Genomic DNA, 18,840 nt, shown 5'->3' on the forward strand with positions numbered 1-18,840 from the left:
GGGGAGGCCGGGCCGCCGCGCACCCCCCATGGCGGCCGCGGGCACGCCCGGCTCGGCCCGGCCCGGCCTTTGTGTGTGAGCGGCGTGTGCGGGGCCGGGCCCGGCGGCGGCGGCGGCTCGGCCCGGCCTGGCCCGGCCTGGCCCGGCCCGGCCCGGGCTCCCCGCGCGGCCCCGCCGCCCCGCCGCCGCAGACAATGGTGTGCGTTTCTCTCCAGACTCGTAACTGCATCTGGAGACCACCACGTGGGCCGTGGAGCGGGGAGCCCCCTCGGATGGGGGGGGCAGCCCCAGAGCAAATGCAGTCTTTAGAGGGGGCCCACATTGCTGCGGACGGGGCTTTTATGCGATTTTAGGGCTTTAAATGGACGGATAGGAAGAGCATTTTCAGAAGTAAGGTATTTTAGGAGAGATGAAACTTACGTTTTCTTCGATTTGGTTACAAATGCTGGGAAAGGACTAAAGACTAATTGTGAAGAATGAGGAAAAAGTGCAAGGGGAAAATCTTTTGTTGATATTCAAATTTCCTTTTCAGATTAACCCTTTAAAACCTTGTGAAATGCCTTAGGACAATTGTGTTTTGAGTATTCTTGAGGCTCAACTTAACTGTAGCATAAAGATACTGGGCTTGAAATCCCAACTCCAGCTTTTACCTCAACTCGATCAATTCATCTCACTTTTCGTTTTACTTGTCTGTAAAATAGGAATTGTCATGGGGGGGAAATTTAGATTTGAGTATTACTTACTGTTTTTATTATCCGGAGAAGTTCTAGGAAATAATCTATATCATTAGCGTTGAGGGTTTTTCCAACATTTTACCAAAAGGTACACTTGGCTTAGGGAGAGGTTAAAAGTTAGGTCACATTATACTTAATGCTTATGTAGGAAAAAAGTTTCCATGGTGTCCTTGCTAAGGGAAAGAATGCCAAGTTGATAACATGAAATTTGAAGCTCTCCTTAAGTAGCTTTTTAAATTTTTCCTAAAATATGTATATGTAAACACGTGTGTATGTGTGTAAATACACACAAATATAAAAGCTCCTAAAATGTACACATGTAAACACATGTATATGTGTAAATATGTATGTATAAAAGCTCCTAAAATATATGCATGTAAACACATGTGCGTGTAAATACATGCAAATATAAAAGCTCCTAAAATATATACATGTATAAATATAAAAGCTCCTAAAATGTATACATGTAAACACATGTGTACATATGTAAATATGTATAAATATAAAAGCTTGGGATTCCAACTATAATTTGACATTTAGTTCAGAAATCCAGAATACATGATTACTTGGTAAAATTCGTTTTAAAATATTACAATGTGATTTTCTATTAAGAAAATTTAAAAGGGGCGGCTAGGTGGTGCAGTGGATAGAGCACGGGTCCTGGAGTCAGGAGTACCTGAGTTCAAATCCAGCCTCAGACACTTAAAAATTACCTGGCTATGTGGTCTTGGGCAAGTCACTTAACCCCATTTGCCTTGTGGAAACCTAAAAAAAAAATTTAAAGAATTGAAATAGTTCTGCAGTTAATTATGATAGACTAGCTAGCTATCTATAGTAAAAATTATGTATATTTCAACAAATTTACTCTTGTTCATTGCCTTTAGTACATTCCCCATCAAAAATTAGCATATCGGAGAAAAATAAATACCTTAATTCTCTTGCTGAGCTCTTGAAGAAAAATACTTAGGTATCCATGTCATGCCTTTTAGAAATTTTGGCATTACATTTTATAATCATCACTAAGCTTTGTTCCTAACTCTCCAAGAAATAGGCTGTAAAGTATTTTTGAGATGCTGAAACTTTTTAAATGACTTATGAAAGGGAACCAATATTTAACCTAAGTGTTCTGTCTTGTGCTTTTTCCACTACATAGTGCTCCACTTAATTGTACATTTAAATTCTAAGAAATTAAAAGTGTAAAAGAAATATATTGATCTATTTCTGTTTTATTCCTAATATTTTTATTTCTCACTTCCCATAAGATAGGTAATACAAATTTTACATAAACTGGTGATTGCACATAAAAAGACAATTTTTTAAATTGAATCCCTTTCCAGGATTCTATTTAGGACCTATCTCTAAATTCTCATCAATCTTTATTCACATACCTGTCAAAAATGAGAGAACAACTTCCCAATAATTCATGTTGCATATCAATCCGATATCTTATAGGTAGTCCTCTAAAATCATGAAGTTTTGCATTTTTTGTTTTGTGATAAGATTCTTACAGATTTTTTTATAGTGCAAAAATTGAAACCAAATGGTTAAGATGTGTAACTTTTAGAGACACAAAAGATGGATTTTTTTTTTTTAAAGTAAAAGCTTGTAAGTTGCAATGTATGGAAATGCTGCCTTTTAAATAAGGCCTCAATTTAAATTGTTTTATGTACTCTACATTCTTTGCTCCATATACTTAATAGCTGGGTCTGTTTTGAGCCTCAGTTTCCTCATCTGTAAAATTGAGCATAAGCAGTACCTCTTTATGTACTTGTTTTATGAATCAGTCCAGTTGGTCTTTTCTGCACTTTAATGCACCTTGTAAATGTAGTTGGTGGGTATATATTTGCAAGTTTTAATATTATCCTTTTGACTGTGAAGCAAACTGAAGGAAGTAGAAAAGGTTCCTATTGAGTAGGTTGGTCACATTTATTTAGGGGCTATCCTCTCTACTTGTCATCACTATTCTTCACAAAGGGTCACAGATTTATCTTTAAAAAGTTTTCTTAATTGATAACTATTTCACCTAATTAATTGGTTTGATTTGTACTGTGCATTTTTAGGAATTTACAAACATATCTAGAAGGGGTCTTGACTGCAAAAGGGAAAATTCATGACCCAGAAAATGATGAACCCTTTTGAAAGACAAAGTATGGCTTCTTCTAAGGTCAACCTGACATAAATGGAATTGTACAGTAATAGCTTGATAATTGAGTTCTAGGAGTGAAAATTTTATATATATGGAAGTTTTTAAAAAAGTTTTTTATTGTTAAAAAAAAGTATCAGTTTTAACCCTCTATTAAAGCTGAGTTGGCATAGTTGCCCCTAGTTGGTAGGGGCAATGAGAATGATTTGCTCTGGACAAATATCTGAAGAATTTGGCACCCACATTTCATTTCTTTTGGCTGAGGGGTTCACTGTTCTCTTTTCTACTTCTTGGGATTTTGTATTTCCTTTCCAATCTCTTTTCACTTTACAAATAGGTAGCATAAGGATGGGGCTGCCCCCTTCCAGTCTGATCACTACCTAATATCTTACTATATGATTGTTTGCTTACAAAGAATTTCAAGATGATCTAATTTGATGTGATAAGACAGTTCAATTCAGGGATTGTTGACCACACTTTGGAAGTGAAGTAAACCAAGACTTTGAATATTTCCTTTATGGACTGCAAAACTTTGTTACAGTTTCTCCGATTTTGTTTTTTAATAGTCAGTGTCAAAGAAACTGTCCTTACAATAAATAAGTATCATCAAGCAAAACAACAAAATAGACAATTTCTAAAATACGTAATTTTCCTCTAGGGCATTTTGTTTTTAACTTATTTTAATATTTAATGATGTTTTGGTGCCATAGCTTTACTTTTGATCTCCTTGCTTCTAATGTTATTTCTATCTGGTATGGCAATTTTACTTATCCCAACTGTGTAAATAAAGGAATAAACCATTAGGCATCTATCCTTCTAAGATATACTAAAGGATGGTGATAACAAATTGGAAACAAAAAACAAAACTAGCTAGTCCCTGCTCTCCAGGAAGTTATCTTTTAATTGGAAGAAATTACCTTAAAAAGAAAGTTCAACTCCTGGGGTCAGTGTGGCAAGGCCCCCAGGGGATCCTGAGGTTACATCTCTAGATTAGATGATGGTAATAATTTGAGGAATTTATGGACCAGTCAGTGTAGGAATAGATGTTAAGACCTTGAGGTCCTCCATCTCATCTGCAGGAATTGTTGATGATATGATCCCAAACAAATTGATTGTCTTCATGAGATCTGGTCAGTCTTGGGAGAAGGAAAGAAAGGGAGGAGTTGTACCTCCTTATGTCTTTCTTGGATTGGTTGTGAGCAAATGGTGGTCTAGGGAAGGGATAAATTGTTGCACCTGTTGGTTTCTTTTAGGGGCACAAAAAAATCAGTGACAATCCCTACGCCCAAGACATTTTACTTTGCAGTTGTATAGGTAGTCAGCATAATTGAGTGGTTTGGAGAGTGCTGACTGGTTTACTACAATTTGTTATCTAACCTCAGCTGGGCCCTCACTGCACTGAGGAAATCATTTTTACACCTCTAATCCACTGTTTATTCTACTCACTACAGCATTTCTTCCCAAATCTCTTTTCATCCCTCCTCAAGCCTCTCTTTCCTCATAAAACTCTTCACTTAACCTATCTCTACTATCTTCCTCTCCCACCCCCACCCCCACCCCCCCTTTTGGCTAAAGTTCTTGTTAGGCCATCTACAATTAGTGCTGCCTCCTTTTTCCTTCTCTTAACTCTGTAGTTTGGCTTCTAAGCATCATTCAACTGAGCTGTGCCAATCTTTTTAAATTTTTTTTTATTTGTAAAGATTTTATTTGAATTTTACAATTTTTCTCTCAATCCCCCCCCCCCCCCCAAAGCATTCTGTCAGTCTTTATTTTGTTTCCATGTTGTACATTGATCCAAATTGGGTGTGATGAGAGAGAAATCACTTCCTTAAGGAAGAAACAAAAAGTATAAGAGATAACAAGATCAGACAATAAGATATCTTTTTTCCCCCCTAAATTAAAGGGAATAGTCCTTGAACTTTGTTCAAACTCCACGGCTCTTTCTCTGGATACAGATGGTATTCTCCATTGCAGACAGCCAGAAATTGTCCCTGGTTGTTGCACTGATGGAAGGAGCAAGTCCAGCAAGGCTGATCATCACCCCCATGTTGCTGTTAGGGTGTACAGTGTTTTTCTGGTTCTGCTCACCTCAACATCAGTTCATGCAAATCCCTCCAGGCTTCCCTGAATTCCTGTCACTCTGGTTTCTAATAGAACAATAGTGTTCCATTGGCACGTGCGTGCGTGCGTGTGTGTGTATGTATGTATACACACATATCTATGTATATATATACATACATATATATATCACAGTTTGCTAAGCCATTCCCAATTGAAGGACATTTACTTGATTTCCAATTCTTTGCCACCAAAAACAGGACTGCTATGAACAAGTGATGTTTTTACCCTTTTTCATCATCTCTTCAGGGTATAGACCCAGTAGTGGTATTGAAGGATCAAAGGGTATGCTCATTTTTGTTGCCCTTTGGGCTTAGTTCCAAATTTCTCTCCAGAAAGCTTGGATGTCCTGGAGTCAGGAGTACCTGGGTTCAAATCCGGTTTCAGACACTTAATAATTACCTAGCTGTGTGGCCTTGGGCAAGCCACTTAACCCCGTTTGCCTTACAAAAACCTAAAAAAGGGGGGGGCTAGGTGGCACTGGCCCTGGAGTCAGAAAAAGCTTGGATGAGTTCACAGCTCCACCAATGGTGTAATAGTGTCCCAGATTTTCAAGAACCCTTCCAACAATGATCATTATCCTTTCTTGTCACCTTGGCCAGTCTGAGAGGTGTGAGGTGGTACCTCAGAAGCTTTAATTTGCATTTCTCTAATAATTAATGATTTAGAGCAATTTTTCATATGGCTATGGATTGCTTTGATCGCTTCTGCAAATTGCCTTTGCATATCCTTTGCCCATTTGTCAATTGGGGAATGGCTCTTTTTTATATGACTCAGTTCTCTGTATATTTTAGAAATGAATCCTTTGTCAGAATCATTAGTTGTAAAGATTGTTTCCCAATTTACTGCATTTCTTTCGATCTTGGTTACAATCGTTTTATCTGTGCAAAAGCTTTTTTTAATTTAATGTAATCTAAATCATCTAGTTGGTTTTTGGTGATGTTCTCCAACTCTTCCTTAGTCATAAACTGCTTCCCTTTCCATAGATCTGACAGGTAAACTAGTCCTTGATCTTCTAATTTGCTTATAGTATTGTTTTTTTTTATGTCTAAATCCTGTAACCATTTGGATCTTATCTTGGTAAAGGATGTGAAGTGCTGGTCTACTCTTAAGTTTCTTCCATACTAACTTCCAATTATCCCAGCAGTTTTTATCAAAGAGGGAGTTTTTATCCCAATAGCTGGACTCTGGGTTTATCAAACAGCAGATTACTATAATCGTTTCCTGCTGTTGCACCTAGTCTATTCCACTGGTCCACCACTCTTATTTCTTAGCCAATACCAGACAGTTTTGCTGATTGATGCTTTATAATATAATTTTAGATAAGGTAGGGCTAAGCCCCCTTCTTTTGCACTTTTTTTTAATTAAGCTCCTGGCAATTCTTGACTTTTTATTTCTCCATATGAATTTACTTACAACCTTTTCTAACTCATTAAAGTAATTTTTTGGAATTTTGATTGGTAGGGCTTAAAGTGCCAGTCTTAATGACATTTCCTCAGTCTTCATTCTTCTCTACAAGTTTTGATGATGTTCTTTGGCTTCTTCTCTTGGATGCTCTTTTTTCACTAGGCTTTTTTACATACCAGGTAATCCTGATTATCCTATCTTACTAACCATTCCTTTCCTACTGACCTCCTGAGTCTTTTTTCAGGTCATTCCCCAAAGGGTATGTCCTTATCACTCTTTTATATATTATTTAATTCATAATCTCATCAGTACCCATGTATTCAATTATCTAAGTGGATTATATTCAGATTTTTTTTTATGCTACTTCTACCTCTCAACCTTTAATTTAGACTCCCTGTGTACTGGACAACTTCAAGTAGATGTTGTACAGATGGAAACTTAATAAAATTAAAATGTTTTTCCAAGTGACCAAAATACCTTCTGCCTCATAAAAAACAAAACAAAAAGAAAACCATTTTAATTTGAAATGGATAATCAGGTGGGCATAGTGGATTAGAGGACTGACCCCTGGCATCAGGAAAAACCCTAGTTCAAATTCAGCCTCAGACGCATGCAGACCTGAATTGAATTTTTGCCTTGCAAAAACCAATGTATTATCACACTTAACAAGATTCCTACATTGACCTTCTATACCTAGAAAATGTCTATGGCCATTGTCAGGGAATGAATAGCAGAGTTTGTCAGTTGTCAGAGAGCAGATTACTCCTACTATCCTTTGCCTTTCTACTCACATGCTACTTGTTAAACAATCTCAGCTGGACCCTCCTTGCTGCTAGGTTCTGCTCCTTATCTCCAATTACTATCTCTTGGTTACTGCAGTTTTTCTAAGGTTTTTTAATCCCTCCTCAAATCCTTTCATGACTCCTCCCCCTGCCTGCCCTCAGCTTCAGCTGGGAACCTTGCCTCCCTCCCTCTTCATTTCTAAATGCAAAGGTTCCTTCCACCTCTGATCTCCTTTAGGAAGATCTCATAGGAAGAGGTAGAGAGGATGGTAGTGGCACAGTTGGTTTCCTAGTTTTTGCTCCCTTTACTCTGTATCAATTCATCTTGAGTTTTTTCAAGTTTCTCTGAAACTGATTCTATGCCTTATTTCTTAGGGCATGATTTTTGTTTAAATCAAATACCTTGGGGCAGCTAGGTGACCCAATGGAAACAGCACTGGCCCTGGAGTCAGGAGTGCCTGTGTTCAAATCTGACCTCAGACACTTAATAATCACCTAGCTGTGTGACCTTGAGCAAGTCACTTAACCCCATTGCCTTAAATGAATAAAAAAATTAAAGAAAAAAGTCAAATACCCTTACTCTGATAAGCTTTTCCCAATTGGTAGGTCCACTTTTTTTGGCTACCACATAAAGACTTGCTATGGATTTTGTATATTGTATTTTCTTTTCCTAGTTCCTTATTTTTATTGCAGTTTTTTTTCATATGGCTTCTGGTAGCCTAGATTTCTTCCTCTGAAAATATCCTGTTCATATTTTTGATGATGATGATGATGATGATGTTTGACCTTTGTTCTTGAAGAGGATCATGACATCTTCTGAGAGGTCTTGCCGTGACAAGCACATGAATTGAGTTTGAGTGAGGGATGCTGCACCAAGTCCCCACCTACACTTTCTCCTCCAGAGTAGTCTGGGTCCACTGGCCAGATAAAGATTTGCCAAAGGTCACACAGCTAGCAAGTGTCAGGTATCTTGAGACTGGATTTGAATGCAGGTCCTCCGGAATCTATCTACTGTGCCACCTAACTGCCTTTTTTTGCTATATTTAATAGTCCCAATTGAGAAAATGGCTCTTACTATAAATTTGACTTGGTTCCAGATAGCTAGATATATCTATATATAATTTACATATATAATTAATTCATAGACATTACTACATATCTTGGAATGAGACCTTTTTCAGGGTAATGTGTTACTGATTTTCACCTGTTTCTCTTCTCATTTTACCTGAATTGGCTTTTGTGTGTAAAATCTTTTTAATTTTATTGATAAAAACTGGCCATTTTACCTTCTTTCAATTCTCTTGTGGAGTTGAAAACTGTTCTTATCCATGGATCTAACAAGTAATTTCTTACTTCCTTTAATACTATATATATTATATGTTTTGTTTGGGGTATCACCATTTTATCCGTCAGTCAGACTTGCTGCTCTATCTGTGCCAAGTCTTTGTACCTTCATATTTACCACTATAGTGCAGTTCCTTCTGATCTCAAGCCTGGACTCATCTAATTGATCACTAGAATTCATTTTCCACTGTTTGCCACAGGGATCTTCCTAAAATTGCTAGTCTGACCATATATCTACCCAGCCCCCTCCCAACACATGCTATTAAACTCCTATGGCTCCTTAATCATTTCTAGGATCAACTAATATAATCCTCTGTTTGGCCTTTAAAACCCGACTTCCTCCTACTTTTCCAGTCCTAGACCAGTCTCATGAACCTGTTCTGAGATTTGTTTTCTTTGACTGATGTTTTTTTTTTACTGAAGACCATGACATTAAGGAGATGATGAATTGGATTTGAGTCAGGGGATGCTGTGCTAAGTCATCAGCCTCACTTTGCCCTCCAGAGATGGCCCTAAATACGAGACAATTAGGGTTAAGTGTCCAAAGTCATACAACTAGTTAAGTGTGTCTGAGGCCAGATATGAACCCCTGTCTTCCTGACTCCAAGGCCGCTGCTCTTATCCATCTAGCTGCCCTACTTTCTTTGATCACAGACTGCTCAGCTCTCCAATGTCCCTCATGCCTGGAATACTTTATACAGCTTCCTTCGAATCTCAGCTAAGCATCACCTGCAAAGAACTCTTTCTCCACAGATCGAAATTCCTAGTACTTTCCCTTTGAGGGAACCACCTCCCATTTATCCTGTAAGTAATCTCTTCTGGTTGGACCCAGGGCACTTGGCTCTGCCAGGGCAGGGACTGAAACAGAAAAGTGACCCAGGGACTCAAATTCATAGTCATCCATCTCATTAATATACATAATAGGTTTTCCCTCAGTTTTCTTTTTCCACAGATGAGCTTTTTCAAATATTTTTCTACATGAGTCCTTTTCTTAGATCTCTTTTGCATGTAGTATATGCATATATGCATAGTAGGTATGCATAGTTCATCTGATAGTCTCTGCCTGTGTGATTCTGCATATTGTTTACCAAACATTTTCTACCAATTTTTAACCAATATAAAGTTTTGATAATTGTATCTTCTTACTATATTGATTTTTCTTGACAGTCTTGATCTGTTTGTCACTGAGTTCTGATATAAAGTAATTTAGGTAATAGTGTCATTTTTAAAGAAAATAATTGGTTCAGTCTACTTGAGCAATTACCATTTCTCTAATTGTTTAGTTCTGTCTTTAAACAAAACTACAAAACACTATATAATATAGTTCATTTGGATATTTTGGGGAGCTTGAATATTTTGGGGAGCTTAGGTAGACTCCAATTTTCATATTTGCTTATAGACACAAACATACATACATCTATATCCATCCACACTGATGGAATTTTTCATCTCTTCCTGTTGAATTTTTTGAATAATGTTTAGAAATGTTGATTTGATGAAGGCTTATTATTTTAGTTATTCTAGGATTCTCTTAAGTCTACTATATTATCTGCAAAAAAGTGATCATTTTGTGTATTCTTTGCCTAATCTTACTCCTTAATTTTCTTTTTCTTGCTCTAGCTGGCATTTATTTCTACAATTGTTAAGATTTGTAATGGTGATTTTTTTTTTCCCCCATTAGTGATGTAAATCCTTATTTTGGCTCCCTGATTTTAATGAAAAGGCCTCTAGCCTTTCCTCACTACAAATGAGATGCTACTTAATCTTTTTTTAAGGAAAGCTCTCTACTGACTTGATTTAAGGGTGATGAACTTCATTTGCAAGCATATATGTTCTTTTAGATTTGGAGTATAGACTAAAGGAGCCATTTTTCTCCAGTGTCCTTTGAGTTTGTTTTGAATAATCTGCCTTATATTTTAGGGGAGAGGTTGTGTTTGGAGAACTAATATTCATTGAGTTCAAATTTGAGTCTAAATCTATGCATATTCCTATGTAGAAGGCCTTCTGAACATTTTCATGAAGTGACTATACTATGGACAAGGATGTCAAAAATTTTCCAACATCTTTTGTTGACATTGTATAGATGTTGCCTCCCAATGCTAATTCAGAATTCATTGTAGAAAACTGAGCTAGGCTTTTTGTTTAATTAATTTTTATAATCTCTTGTCTCTACCTCCCTTGAATGTGGGGAGAGAAAAGGAGATTTAAGGGTTAGCTCAGCAGGGGCAGCTAGGTGGTGCAGTGTGAATAGGAGGACTTGAGTTGAAATCTGGCCTCAGACACTTATTACCTAGTTGTGTGACCTTGGGCAAGTCACCTAACCCCCACTGCCTTACAACTCAAAAAAAAAGCGAAGCAAAATAAATTATTTCATTAGCTATGTACCCAAATTATATGGCTCATTATTCATCTTACATTCATTACTTCTGCAGAAAATGAGTAGGATGTTTTCTTTCTGGAATCCAGAATTACCATTCTGAAATCTTTCTAATTTTTGTCCTTACCATGTTGTTTTTGTATAAATTGTTCTATTTATGCGCAGTTCACTCTATATCAGTTCATACAAATGTTCCCAATTTGTCTGAAACACCATCACTTCTTGTTTCTGATAATACAATAGTATTCCATTAGAGTCACATCCATAATTTGTTGAGTCATTCCAAAAGTCCTGAGCACTCCCTTAGGATTCATTTCTTTGCCACCACAAAAAGTGACTATAAATATACATTTTTTTTTTTCATTTTTCTTTGATCTGTTTTTGGTACAGCCCAGTAGTGGTATGGCTGAGATAAAAGGCATCTATGGTATAATAACTTTAGGGTATGGTTTCAAAATTATTGAACCAATTCCATCTTTTGGAACCAGAGGGAGTGGAATGGGAATCCTTTATTATTTGTAGTGTTTTTATCCTAGCCATACTAGAGTACTTTAGTGTGGAGGTCTTTTTTTCTACTGTCTTCTTTCCTGTCTAGGATATATAAAAGTGTCTTCTACGCTGTCTGGGAATGAAAAATAGGCCTGTGGAGTAAGACAAAGAAATCCTCTCAGGATTAGATATAAACTGCTGGTCATGTAAAAAGCCTCATCCCATTCTGAATTTATTACATTCCTAGACTTGGGCATTGTACATATTTAAAGTACATTTGCTTGCTTCTCAAGACATTGCATCTCTCCCAATCTATGCCTTTGTATGTCATGGTTATCATTCCTCATTCATGCTTCTTAGAATCTGAAGTTTCCTTATATGATCTAAGTATGGAAAACCTTTCCTGATACTCTTCCCCAAATTATTTGCTGCACTGTAGAAATTATTTGCTGCACTGTAGAAATTATTTGCTGCACTGTAGAAATTATTTGCTGCACTGTAGCTGTTTTACCTAGGATTTTGTCTTTCTTATAGAATGTAAAACTCTTGAGAGAAGCCAGACTAGACTGTTCCTACATTTTTGTCTCTTATCAGACCATTTGTAGATGATTCATCAGGGTCTCTCTTTTTTTTTAGTTTTTTTTTTTTTGCAAGGCAAATGGGGTTAAGTGGCTTGCCCAAGACCACACAGCTGAGTAATTATTAAGTGTCTGAGACCAGATTTGAACCCAGGTACTCCTGACTCCAAGGCCGGTGCTTTATCCACTACGCCACCTAGCCGCCCCATCAGGGTCTCTTTTGTTGCTTAACTCCAGTCACTTGTCTAGATCAAAGCTAGCTGTTCATTTCACTTGACTTAGGTAGGATGACTCCCTGATTTATTATAATGTTGAATTTCTTTACTTCCTTAGTTTTTGTCTGCTTTTTCTTGAATACTTAAGGGATCTGTGATAACATAGGTTATAACCTGTCACAACTTGCATATAGCACTTTCTGGAGATGAACCCATAACAAATTTAGGGAAGTTTCTTCTCAGAAACTTAAAAAAAAAACTAGTTAAAAAATTTTATGATTTCTTTTCTGAATGCACTTTATGAAATAGATTTCTTGCACCTTTCTTCAACTAGTGTTATCTCTATGGCTATTCACTTTAAGAAAAAAATTGGAATCCCACTCCAGCCCCAGGCCAACTACATTTCTTCTATTGGTGGCCACTCTTGTCCCTTTCTCCACCTCTCAGGGGGCGGTGATGATGCTCCTTCCCCTTAATCCTTCTAGATAACTCATTCACTACCATCCTTCAATGGCCAGTCTTTGAGCCAAAGGTTTTCCACCTTTAGTCGTTCACTTGCAGTCTTATCTCCGCTCAATCCCTACTTCCTATACATCTATCTGTCTGCCTCTTTTCTCTTTAAGTCTTTTTTTTCTTTACCATATCTACCATGCTCTAGCCTTATTTTTTTTTTTAATATCCTTAATTTTACTACCAAAAATCCCATTAAATATCTACTGGAATTCCTGGCCTCAAGGAATCTTAGGCTCACTTTTCAACTTTGATAGATTGGCCCATTTTTCCACCACCTACTGCCATGTTTCACAATTTTGATGAATTCCTCAACCCTCAATCTGCTCTTGCTATCTTTTGCAGCTTTTAGTATCCACAAACACTCTAGGGTATTTCTTTTGTTTTTCTCTAATTATTTATAGGAAGAACCCCCTCTTGCAGCTACTTTTCTAATTTAGCCCCAGAGTCAAACACCATCACCCCTTATTATTAGAGCAGATAAGGTATCAGTCTCCCTTCTCCCTAGAACTGTTTTCTTTCCACTATCCACTTCTCGTTTCTTCCTTTCAGAATTCCTGTCCTACTTAAAGGTTAATTCAGACGTCACAATCTCAGCTGTGTAACTCTCCTTCTCTGGTATGCTTTCTTGCAAATTATTTTATTTTTTATGCACACTTCACCCGCTAGTCAAATTGGACTTTGTAAGGGCTTGGTTCTGTTTTTATTTTGTCTTTGTATCCACTGTCTTGCACGAAGCAATTTGAAAAATGTTGAAATGAAACTTATTCCCCCATTTTTGGTTAGTCAACAAGTATTAAGCATCTGCAGTGTCCTGGATACAAAGTCTAGAAATCTGCTCCAGAAAGCAACAGGAAAGAGGTACGTGGAGGGAGAAAATAATAACTGATTTGGGATAGAAGACAGATGAAATTCAGTTTTACTCGGATAGTAACAATCCAAAGCGCTATTTTGATGCCCTGAAGGCTATTTCTGGGCCAAAGACATGTGGTGCATGTCAACTATTCAGTGCTGATGGAACCACATTGATTAATGATAGGTATGTGATCCTAGAGAGATGGGCTGAACACTTTGAATAGTGTTCTTAACGGAGCATCATCAAATGCAGAAGCCATTGATTTACCTCAGGTTGAAAATCCTTCACTGGCTGAAAATTCCAACTGATTTTAAATGTCATTAGGCTTCTTTTGAGTAACATAGAGCCTGGTGTTGATTCTGTTCCTGCTGAGATTTACAACCTGTTGAGGGTCCATTACTCGAACAAAGGCTGATGAAATTTTCCCGGTTGTATAGCATGAGGAGGTTATCCCCCCCAGGAATTCAAGGATGTCTCCATTGTCCATCTCTAAAGGTAAAGGGAATAGAATGCCCTGTGTGTCATTGTTGGTAAAAGTCTTTGCTAGATTCTTAACCTGGAAGATAGTCACCTTCCTGAGAGCCAGTGTGGCTTCAGTAAGGGTCGAGGAACAGTCGATATGGTGTTTGCTGCCTTGCTCCCAAGCTTTTTAGCATGATATTTTCAGTCATATTATCAGATACTTTCAACAGGGATGATTAGGGCATCCAGGTTCAGCTACCCATCCTGATGATAGATTCTTCAGTTTGAAAAGACTACCGGCTAAGAGCAAAGTGCAGGGAGTATTGGTGCATGATTTTCTTTTTGCAGATGATTGTGCATCAGTGTAGCCCCTAAAGCCAAGATGGAGCAAAGTTTGGATCAATTCTCTGCTGACTTTTGCCTAACAATTAACACCAAGCAAACACAGGCGCTCCATCTGCTAGCATGCTATCCACGCGTGGAGCCATTGGTTAACAGCAAATGGAGTTTTGAATTCTGTGGATAAGCTCACTTAGCTTGGCAGCATACTTTTTTCCATATTGATAATGAGGTTGACACAGACATTGCCAGTTAGCTCACTATTTAGGAGGCCCTGAAAGGAAGTGTGGGAGAGAAGTTCTAAAGAACCTTTGTGCTGACCTCATGGGTATATATGCCTGCGAAACCTGAAAGGTCTACCAGTGCCATGTCAGGAAACTGAATTATTTCCATATAAATTGTCCTAGGGAGATTCTGAAGATCACCTGACAGGAGAAGGTACCAGACGCTGAGGTCCTTTCTTGAGCTAAATTGTCAAACATTCAAATTTACAACATCACAGCTGTGATGGGCTGACCACATGGAATACCCAAAGGAAGAGAACTCTGTAGGGTGATCAGAAAAAGCCATACGGGGACACCCAAGGTCTCAAGAACTTTGTTACTGATTGTGCAGCAAGGGAGACACTGGCACAGGAGCCCCCAGCATGGCATACCCTCAGCAGAGAGGTGGCTGTGCTTTGTGAACAAGAAAGAATGGAAGTACCTCATCCATAGGTTTAGAGTAAGCACCCCAGGTGTTCACACAGACCATTTGTGCCCAACATGTGGCAGATCATTCCGAGCTTGTATTGGTCCGATCAGCTTAGGATGGACATAAACTGTAACTTGCCTTTACAAGAGAATAACATTTTGACCTTTGATAATGAAGATCAAGAGCCCCCAACCATTGATTTCAGATTTTAGTGGTCATTGAAGAGCTTAACAACTTTGACCTCAATTCCTCCTGGCTTTTTAATTCCATGTACCACACCAATTTTGCCACATTTCACTAACTGCAAGATTTTTAGTACTTGGGCATTCTTTCTGATCTTAACTGCACAAATCTGCCTCTCCAATTCATTCACTGGTCCTAAGTGATTTAGTATATTTTACCTCAGTTGGAGGTGTTGATTCTTTGAACCATCACTTTTTCTTAGGCTATCTCTTCCTCCACATAGGTTTTTGCTTGCTTTTATTTTTAGCCCTTGAAAAGGTGCCTCTTTGCTGTTTCACTAGTTGCTTATTCTAGAATTCCTTGACCAGCAGATGATCTAACATTGTCCTTCATTAAGAGGATTGAGGCCATCTGGTGTGCACTTTCTCTTGTTCCCTCCAGTCCTCCTGAACTGACTCCTTTTCTTGGATCTTAATTTTTCAGCTTCTGCTTGAGAGGGCTGCTGCCTTTCATTCTCCTGGGCCTCCATTTACTTCAGCCTGTTTATTTCACCAAGAATGAGGTCATCAGACTTGAACTTCCTTTCTTTTTTTGTTTTTTTTTAGGTTTTTGCAAGGCACAGTGGGGTTAAGTGGCTTGCCCAAGGCCCCACAGCTAGAACCCAGGTACTCCTGAATCCAGGGCCGGTGCTCTATCCACTGTGCCACCTAGCTGCCCCTCTTTGTTTCTTTTTTTTTTTCCCAAGGCAATGGGGTTTTTGTGGCTTGCCCAAGGCCACACAGCTAGGTAATTATTAAGTGTCTGAGGCACTCCTGACTCCAGGGCACTATCCACTGCACACCTAGCCACCCCTACTTCCTTTGTTTCTTAAATTTTTTCAGCTTTCCTCTCACCCTCTAGATAGAATGATTTTTAATTACTGTGGCTTCCTTATTTGGTAACCATCAAGACCTTTCTTTAGAGGCAGCTAGGTGACCCAGTGGAGAGGCCTTAAGGACCCTCACCTATAAAATGGGAAGGGTAAAAATAGCACTTGATGCCAAGGTTGATATGATGATCAAATTATATATCCATAAAGCACTTGAGCAACTTCTGATGCAGAGTGTATCCTTAATAAATTCTTGTTTGTGTCTTTCTACAGAAACAAAATCTTGTCATTCCAAACATAGCTTTTTAGCTCATCTTAAATAAGATTTCATCACTTCTCTTCATGGGTAAATTTGTTAGGAAAACAAATATCTTCCTCTATAGCCACTACTCTAGTCTTATGTAACCCTTGACTGAGGAGTGAGTACCTGCTAGCATGCTATTAAAATTTACTGTGCTCACCCATGACCTTGAAATCAGCTAAGTCTCAATTTACCTTTATTTTTATTATTTTTAAACTAGTGCATTTTGTTGGCATCACAGTGTTTTCTGAATATGTTCTTCCCCATTTCCATACATAGAAGGAGATTCTAAAAGGAGGAAGAAGATGGCTCAGGAAAACCATGAATAACAACTCTTTCAGGGTGAAGCTTGGTCTTTACAGTCACCATGTCATTTTATTCTTTACATTGCCATGTTATTGAGATAATTTGTTTTTCTGTTGATGCCTTCAGAGGGTTTTATCAATTCTTAGTCTGAATCCTTCATACAAGTAAACTTAGTTCTCACTGGATATGTGTGGGGGGGTTTTGTTGACTTGTTGCTCCAAAATTGCTGCTCTGAATGTTTTTGTTACAGATGAAACTTTTCTGTCTTTGACCTACTTGGATTAATATGTTCAGGAGTGAGATTAGGAAAAGTATGCATGTTTTAAATCATTTTTAAAAGCATAATTATTTTATTTTTCAGAATATTTAAGACAATACATGATTTCATCAGCAATGTATTTGAAAAGATTCTTCCATTACTTATTTTTGCTCTGTTTTTTTCCCAGTCCATGAAAAGCTGTGCAATTTCTTTTAACAATAATATCCTTACTATCCTTTGTGATTTATCCCTTGTTTGGTTAAGAATTCTTCCCCTGGACTTAAAATAGTTTCAGACCTTACCCTCTCTGGCTCTCCAGCTTTTGGCATAGTAGTCTAGTTCTTATTAGGATAATTCTTTCATTCCTTAATTTCAAAAGACACTTTGATTTTTCTTTTCCTGAACTTCTCAATTGCTTTTAAAGTCACAGTGATGAGCAAGTCCTGGGTAGGTTGATTCACTTTATAAGCTTTCTAGAGGCACCACAGGCAAAGTTATGGCTTTTTTTTTTTTTTTTTTGGGAAATTCAGAAGATAAATTGATTGTATCATTTGCTGGACCACAAAGAAAGTAAAATTGAGAGGTGATCAGTACTGCCTAAATTTTATAATAGCAACTTAAATGGATGTAATGCTTTGAGTTGTGTTTTTCTCTGTGACGGTACTTTATGGTGAAAATTCATATCTAGCAAGAAAATTAGGTGTTTATTTTTATGAAGTTCGTTCCTGATGTTTAGGGGATTTTTTTTTTCCAGATAGAGCAGTATTAAGTGTTTTTGATATTCCAGGTTCTCAGGGACAGTTGGAACTGGGTACTGGAAACTTTCTGATCCATTGTGGTATGATCACTGGTCTTTGAGTTTGAACAACAAGTTTATGGTCTTTAACTTATGGTATATTCCAGGAAATGACCATTGAATTTGGCTTCCATTAGACATTAAGGAAGCTTTGTAGGCTTCCTTTTGGTTTGGAATTCCCACTGTGGTTACTGGTTTCAGTCGGTGCTGAAAGTTGGAACTGAGATCACACTGCTCCTGGAGTCAGAACCACACACGTGCTTGCTAGCATCTAGAACTCTAGATAGTGAGGGACAGAATTGCCGATTGGTACTTGTTCTTCTATCCTCCACCCACTAGGTCTCTGTGCTCCACCTGAAGACCTCTTTTTGCTCCAGTGCATAGCTTCCTCTTTGGAATGCTCCTCCCCTTTGGCTCCTAGCCCAGACCTCTCTTCTTTTATCCCTTCCACCTCACCTGGACTGGAAAACTGCTTAGAAAGTCACTGTTATGACAAGCTCTTAGAAGTGAGCTGCTTCGGTGTAGTTCATCACGAGTTTGCAATACACATGAGGATGGAGCGGGGGAGATTAGCAGTGCTTTCAGTCTAGTATTAGGGTTATAGAATTCCTTGACTATACCTTAAAGTTAACATTTTTTAAGACCTAAAACTTTGAATTTTCTTTATAAAAATGTGGTACACAGTATGCCGTAATATAATGCATCTTCTTAATTCATAAAGAAGCAGAGATGGAAGCAATCTATTCAACTAGATCAGGAAATTATCAAATAATTGTTAATAGTTTTTATTTTAAAACCAGACTATGATTTCATTTTTTTTTTGCAAGGCAAATGGGGTTAAGTGGCTTGCCCAAGGCCACACAGCTAGGTAATTATTAAGTGTCTGAGACCAGATTTGAACCCAGGTACTCCTGACTCCAAGGCTGGTACTTTATCCACTACACCACCTAGCCGCCCCCTGATTTCATCTTTAAGTAGCACTTTTTCTGGAGATGGTAACCCGAGTATTCTCTGCATTTCTGAGAAGTATTTTAAGTGACTTGCCCCTTAGAACTTGAACCCAAATCTTTGTGAAATCAA

The 18,840-nt window shown here is 38.0% G+C and overlaps 1 protein-coding gene across 6 annotated transcripts in view; it reads left to right on the top strand.

Moving 5' to 3' along the window:
• The window catches only part of FXR1 (FMR1 autosomal homolog 1), a 65,312-nt gene that overhangs the window by 839 nt on the left and 45,633 nt on the right, over positions 1-18,840 (top strand). Inside the window, exon 1 of one of the 6 annotated variants that reach the window (XM_074191003.1) lies at positions 371-390. The exons of the other annotated variants lie outside the window; for them this stretch is intronic. The gene's annotated coding sequence lies outside the window, so the exon portion shown is untranslated. Of the gene's footprint in view, positions 1-370; positions 391-18,840 lie in introns of those variants that run through there. 6 annotated transcript variants of the gene reach the window in all.

The sequence above is a fragment of the Macrotis lagotis genome, chromosome 6 (assembly GCF_037893015.1).
Source record: "Macrotis lagotis isolate mMagLag1 chromosome 6, bilby.v1.9.chrom.fasta, whole genome shotgun sequence".
Taxonomy (NCBI): domain Eukaryota; kingdom Metazoa; phylum Chordata; class Mammalia; order Peramelemorphia; family Peramelidae; genus Macrotis; species Macrotis lagotis.